Raw genomic sequence first — 6049 nt, 5'->3', positions numbered from 1 at the left:
ACCCAGCACTCTGGCTGCTGATGGCCGTTTCCCAGGTAAACCTCCTGCCTTTTTTGGGAATTCACCCTCTCCCTGCACTGTCTCGGCAACCAGCATCCCTTCCAGCTCCCTCCTCATCACCTCCAACCCTCTCCGCTCCCGGTGGGCTGGGTGGGGAAGAGGGAGGAAGGGGTGGGAGGCAGCAGGGTTAGTTTTGGCCGAGGCAGCGTCTCTCCCCACCCAGCCCACCTGAGTTTCCAGCCGGTGCCGCTGCTGCCGGCGCCTTCCTCCCGGCCCCGGGGCGGCCGGCTCAGCACACGGAGCAGCTGTTGGTCTTGTTCATGGGCGGCCTGAGCGCCTGCTCCTTGGGCAGGGTCTCCCTCCTCTTGCATAGCGCAGGGCTGAGCCGGCTGGGCAGGTTGGCTTGCTGCAGCAGCTCCCTGAACACCTCCAGGACGTTCTCGTTGTCCTTGGCCGACGTCTCCACGAAGCGGCTGTTCCAGTCCAGCTCCACCAGCGACAGGGCGTCCTCCACCGGCACCTGCCGCTCGCCGCCGCTCTCCGCCTTGTTGCCGACCACCACGATGGGGGGGAACTTGTCCTCCTTCACCTCCAGGATCTCCTCCCGCAGGCTCTTCACGCTCTCAAAGGACTCGGCGTCATCCACGGCGTAGACCAGGGCGAAGGCGTCGCTGTTCTGGATCGAGAGCTTCCTCATGGCCGGGAAGGAGTAGCTGCCGCTGGTGTCCAGGATTTCCACCTTGACCGTGGCCCCGCACACCTCGTACTCCTTGCTGTGCAGCTCCTCCACCGTGCGCCGGTGCTTGGGCTCGAAGGTGTCCATCAGGAAGCGGCGGATGAGGGATGTCTTGCCCACGCCGGCAGCTCCCAAGAAGACCAACCGGACGTGGTTCTTCTCCTTCACCACCAGGGACATGGCTGGCGCAGAGGGGACAGGATGCTCCGCAGCTGGCGCTCACCCCACAGGTGTCCCTGGGTGGCTGCAGCCCCGGTGTCCCTCCGTCTGTCCGTCCTCCCCTGCAGCGACTCAGTGCAGCCAGAGGAGCTTGGTGTCACCGCTCCGCAAACTTCTCCCCGGCTGTTTCGCCGCGCGCTCTACAATCCACAAGTCCGGCTCATTTTTTTTTTTTATCCTGGTTCCTCTCTGCCATGTGGCACCAAGCTGTCCAATCTCCAGTGGGTTGTGGGTGCTGGAGGAGGGAGGGCAGGGAGGGAGGAGAGCGGGGTGCTCCGGGCCAATCCGTGGAGTTCAGCCCTGGAAAGCCACTCCAGCCCTGGAGCTGAGCGCGCTGCATTGCACCGCCGCCACTGCCGGGAGCACCAGGAGCTGCAGCACCGCAGCCGTCCAGCACTGCTGTCCTGCCTGGAGATTAACGGGTGCTCCTTGGCATTCCTGGGCTTGCTGGCAGCGGGGACAATCAGTGGCTGATCCCTACCCATTGGGTGGCTCAAGGCCAGGCATGTCAGGGGCTGGACAGCGGCACCCACAGCGTTTCTCGAGCTTACCTGAGGCTGGGGACTCGTTTGCAGACGGCGTTGCTGCAAATGTGCCCAAGCCTTCAGTGAAGCAATGAAATATTTGACTTGAGGGGGAAAAATAAGCTCTCCCGTCCGTCATAACCTCCACACTCAGCTGTCAGTTATCCCCCGATTTTTATGAAATATTTAACCAGAGGGGAAAATAAAATCTCCCTGAAAATGATGCACCGCGGTCTCCAGGAGCAGGTGCCGCAGACGTGGGGAGGGATGCTGGCCCTGACTCAGCAGTGGGGTTGCTTTAGAGGTGCAGGCTGCCCCACCTGGGTGTGTTTCCTCAGCAGCCACCTTCCATTCCGTGCTTGAGTTGTTTCAGAAGCTGATTTATGCAAAGTGCAAATACAAAGGGAGCTCGCTCAAAAGTTAAAATAAGTTTTTATCATAAATTTGGGGGGGGTGGTTTCTTATAGCTTTAATGCAGCTGGTCTCCTTTCCATATCCAGGTCCCAGTTCCAGCATTTAGTTCCGGCTGAATGTATTGGTTATGATTTATTGATCTGGCTGAAATTTATTGATTTCAAAACCCTTTTTCACAAGAATTATTCCTCCCTCTTAATCCCCAAATTATTGTTACATTTCAGCCATGTTCAGCTTTTCTTAGCTGGTCTTACTATTAGGAGAGACAAGATTGTATCAAGGTGAGCAGAGCCCTATCCTGGTCTCAGCCTGCCCTTGGAGAAGGGAAAGGTTGGTCCCTAACAAGACTGGCAAAGGGTTGGTCTCCAGTACCCCGTGGTGTCATCTGGTGATGCTCCTTTGCTTGCCAACATGAAGCTCTTTCTGGTGAGATTTCCTGAGCCATGGGGGGAGCCCAAAGGTGATGCCAAGGGCTGAGCTGTGAGAAGGAGCTGAGGATGCAGAAGATGTGATGGCACAGCTGCAGGACCTCAACAGGCTGAAAACCAGGAGAAGGGGTGGATGAGCAGAGGTGCTGGGTATAAGCACATGAACGAAGGAGTGATCACATTTTGTTGCCTGGTTGTGCCATTGGCACCAGTGGAAATGACCCAAATGTGCTGAGGAAGCAGGGCAGGACAAGTAATCTTACCCCAGCTTTTGGAAGCTGTTAAAAGCCAAAACCCTTTTTGTTTTTTTTTTAAATAGAAAAGAGTTTGGTCAATGCTTCTTTGTGCTTAGATAGACGTAGTGACAGGGGTTTTCGAGGGAGGAGATGAAAGGGTTTTCCTGTGGTTCCCCCCAGCTGCTATAGCAAAACTCCACATGCTCTCAGGATGTGCTGGGGGACTTGGTGATGCCCTCTCTGCTGCTCCTTTTCCCAGCATTTCATTCCAAAGGGCCTCAAAACATGGCTCTGTCCAACCTCACAACACCCAGCGTCTCTCTCACAGGTGCAGAAATGGTGCTGGACCCCGTGGCAGGAGGGATTTGGGCACCCCAGGCTCCAAACACCCCATCCTGGCTCTAAACCCTCCACCAGCACCCCACAGTGAAGGAACCATGAGCTGATGGACACACTGGCAAATGCCAAGCAGCAATGCCATCCATGGAGGGTTTCCCAAACTCCAGACTCTGGCTGGGAAGGTGACCCTGGTGCTGTGGGAGCCAAGACTGGGTCATGTCACGAGCACTGTCCTTGGTCTGGGTCATTTCTGCAAAGAGTGGAAGTGTCCTGTGTGGTGTGGGCAGGACAAAGGGCCAGCCCAGGCTGTGTGAGACAAAGAGATGTGGCACTGCAGTCACACACAGTCACACAGAGCCAGTCTCTGCATCCCCAATGATTTTTCACATCACTTGTCTCCCCTCAGTTCTCACGTCTGTGCTGCTATGGTTACCGAGAGCCTGAAAGGTTTTAAATCTCCCTCAGAGCAGTGGAGGATTTCAGGATAATCTTGTTAGGAGATGAGCAATGAATATTTCCAAAGGCCTTTTGCATGGATAGCTCGTTCCCCATGAGCTTATGGCCCCTGACAGCAGAGAAAGCAAAGGGTGGGGGGACTGTGTGCTGGGAAGGGAAGAGACAGGGAAGGATGAACACAGCAACTTGTTTTCCACTGCAGCCCTTTGTGCCCGCAGTGATGTCCCTAAATGCTGTATTTTTCAAGGCTGACCAGTTTGGGTCAGGTATTATAAAAAAAATAATTATTTCAAGTCTGTGTTTCCCCCAGGGAAAGACTCACAGAGCCTTTGTGGGCACTTGGAGATGGGGACAGCTGTGGATGAGTCCTACAGAAGAACTCTGCATCCTGTGAGATGAGCAGTGGGACACACTGGGATGGCCAGTGGAGCTGGGGTGGCTCGTGGCTCTTGCAGTGCTGCAGGAGGGAGCAGGATCCCTGTGGGATTTCGTAATCCAGGTGCACTGTTGGATCCTGCTACTGAGGGCACACGCTGCACCCGTGGGGACTGGAGCATATCAGGGGCAAAACCTCTGCCAGCTCTGTGCCCGTGGGAGAGAGGACCATGACAACCCAGGGAGGGAGGGAATGAGGGAGGGAGGGAGGCAGCAGGGAGGGAAAAGAGCCCTGAGCAGGGCAGGGAGGAGGGCAGGCAGTGGGAGAAAGGATGAGAGGAATCAGCAGTGATGGGCAGGAGCTGGGATGGAGCACAAGTGAGCCAGGGGTGGGTTTGGGGCAGGTGGAGTCACAGCCTGTGAACATCCAGCATTCACAGGCACATCTGGAGCAAAGGGTGCGTCAGGACATGAAGTGCTCATCCTTCCCCAAAACCAACCTTTTGCAGGGCCAACAGCCACGGAGCACTGGGACACCCTGGGGGAAGGTGAGGGATGGTCCCCGGGGTCCCAGTCAGTGTCAAGGCTAAGGCACAGCCATAAGCCAAGCTTGGAACGCCAGCCAGTCCCTGCCTGAGCAAAGCCCCGGCAGGTTGGGCAGCCCTTGGCCATCAGGAGAGGGCAGTTTGGGTCAGAACGATGGAAAATGGCATGTGGGCTGCTGCTTCCCACCATGTGCTGGCAGGGGAGAACTGGGGGGAAGCTGCAGATGAAGGGACCAGGGAGACACGGGGGCAAGGGCAGAGGAGGGGGCTGGACCCCTGCTCCTGGACAAAGCCAACAGCACTTAATACAGGAGAAACCCTGGGCTCTGCTCCCCTCACACTGCTGATTGCAAGCAGGAATGTGGGACACTCTGGAGCCTCTTCTGTCCCTGAACCAGCCCACAGAGCTCCTCTGATGGAGGGGTGTGAGTAGAGTTCTGCCAAAAAAGGCCTCAGTGTCCCGACAAGGTTTGCAGCATCTTTAGAAAACGTACATTTGTATTTCACTCTCGAGCTTATGTTTGGTGTCTGACAGTGACCCTGTGAGGGGGAAGCCAAAAAAGCACAACAGACCCTTTCCACTGCCCGAGTGCTGCCCAACTCCACTGCCAGGCACGGCTCTGCTGCAGCTCCAAGATGTGAGCAGGACGATTTGCACACTGCAGGAACAGCCCGTGCTGTGTCTGGACGTGGTTTTGGGGAGCTCAGATCTCGGTGCTCGGCTGTCACGGGTCAGAGGGAGCGGTGGCTCCAACGTTCCCAGGCACAGTGCAGGAGCAGCTGGTGCTGGGCACTGCTCCAGCCCTGGACACGGTGCCCCAGATCAGCACCACGGGTCACACACGGGGTAAATGGGAGCCCTGGGCCTTGCCCATTGCTCACAGGCAGTGAAGCATCATTATAAATGTGGTGGTGAGCAGTTTGCAGCAGGGTGACACATTCCCATGACTCTGGGCCAGCTTCTGGAAGCTGTTGGAGCTGATACAGCGCTGACTCCTGCAATGGGGTGCCCGCTGCCCCAGCACCCTGTGCCTTTGCACCCCATAGCAGGACACAGTGGCAGTGAGGGCAGCCTGTGCCTGCAGGATGCTCCCACCCCATGCCACCTGCTTGTGCCCCTGCCTCCTGTTTCTGCCCATGGATAAATTCATGGTGGACGTCAGAGCAGCTGCGTTTCCAGCAGGTTTTCTGGTGTTCCAGCTGAGGTGGTGAGAAGGAAGTGGGCAGTAATGAGGAACCCCAGTGACATCATCTGCACTGCCTGGTGTGTCCCCAGCTGCTGTCCATCACCACAGGCAGTGGGGGGTGTGACTCATTGCTTCTCCCACCCGGAATGAGCCCTGGGTGGGAGACCAGTCGAAAGCAGGAGAGGGGAAGAGAGGGCTGGCAGTGAGCTGCCTGTCTGCCCCTGCTGCCTGTACCAGGGTCAGGGAGGCAGGTCCTCACCCCAGCGTGGGGACACCCAGCTGCACCAGAGAGGGTTAAACCTGCCTCTCTCGGAGATTAAATCCAAATGGCCTTTGATTTAGCGACAGGTGAGAGGAGAAACCTGAACCCCTGTGGCTTCCGCCCCCACTTTAAAGGGGAGCTGCAGCCCTCCCGGATGCATAGATGGATCAGCCATACGTGGGGCTCTGTGCCTGTCTGGAACAGCCTGTCACCATATGGATCCTGTTCCCGGAGCTGGTGGGGCCACCATGGGGAACGTGCCACTCCAAGCCTGTGGCTCAGCCCTGTTTGGGGCCATATGGAGGTGACAGGCCCTGGAGAGGGTCAC

The 6049-nt window shown here is 57.1% G+C and overlaps 1 pseudogene across 1 annotated transcript; it reads right to left on the bottom strand.

The window, feature by feature from the left end:
* Window positions 1–268: 268 nt before the first annotated feature.
* On the bottom strand, window positions 269–1167 carry LOC108506217 (annotated as a pseudogene). Its single transcript, XR_001877718.1, has one exon. The product of XR_001877718.1 is annotated as a GTP-binding protein Rhes pseudogene (transcript).
* Between the last annotated feature and the right edge of the window lie 4882 nt (window positions 1168–6049).

This window comes from Lepidothrix coronata, unplaced genomic scaffold (genome assembly GCF_001604755.1).
Source record: "Lepidothrix coronata isolate B3197 unplaced genomic scaffold, Lepidothrix_coronata-1.0 Scaffold210, whole genome shotgun sequence".
Taxonomy (NCBI): Eukaryota; Metazoa; Chordata; class Aves; order Passeriformes; family Pipridae; genus Lepidothrix; species Lepidothrix coronata.
Note: the sequence above shows the minus strand (reverse complement) of the source record. Positions and strands in the feature narration are given on the sequence as shown.